This window comes from Ceratotherium simum, chromosome 18 (genome assembly GCF_057802395.1).
Source record: "Ceratotherium simum simum isolate JZ-2026a chromosome 18, ASM5780239v1, whole genome shotgun sequence".
Taxonomy (NCBI): domain Eukaryota; kingdom Metazoa; phylum Chordata; class Mammalia; order Perissodactyla; family Rhinocerotidae; genus Ceratotherium; species Ceratotherium simum.
In genome coordinates, this window is record NC_141917.1 from 17,319,240 (window position 1) to 17,320,037 (window position 798).

A 798-nucleotide genomic window follows, 5' to 3' on the forward strand; every position below is an offset into this window, starting at 1 on the left:
CTGGGATATTTTATTTATTATCCATTTAACTTTGCAAAAGTTGATATAAATATTTTATTTTCTTCATGGAAATAGGCATGCCATTTTGTTTTGTATGATGACCTCATTCGGTTTTCATTTTTCTATTCTTTGAAATGTTTTCACAGCACTACCCTTGTAAGAGTTGACTTAATAAAAAGAGTGCTTAATCAGAATTTTATATTAATCAAAAGTTTATATTGCTGATGTTACCAATTTCTGTAGAAAAATATAAAGTACCTGAATTTTGCCTTAAACTGTCACAAATTTCCATATATAATAAAAAAGTTTCAAGGTTTTAAATATAGTTTAAAATTTTTAAATGGTATTATACATGTGACACATACACAGACACGCACACATATACATATATAATTTTAACTCATTGATGTTTCAACATTTTCATAAAGGAAAGCATCTTGCATATATGAAATACATTAGAGGCTAAGACATTACATCAGTTAATTTGTTCCCCACTTGTTGCCAAAATTAAAGCATGCAACTTTGTAAATAGTAAAAACAAATAAAAATAATAATTAAAAAAACTTTGTTATCGGAACTACTTTTGTATGAGTTTATACTAGCTTTTGCAAGCTATAGTTTCCTTCAGTATTTGTATAAAAGTGCAATATAGTGGGTGTTTCTTTGGTTAGAAAATATTATTTGATTAAATAAAATGATAGTCAAAGATAATAATTTGAGTACATTGATATTACGTAACGAGAAGCATTAAGGAATAATCAAATAATATGTATTTTTGAAATGAAATGAGTATGTAGT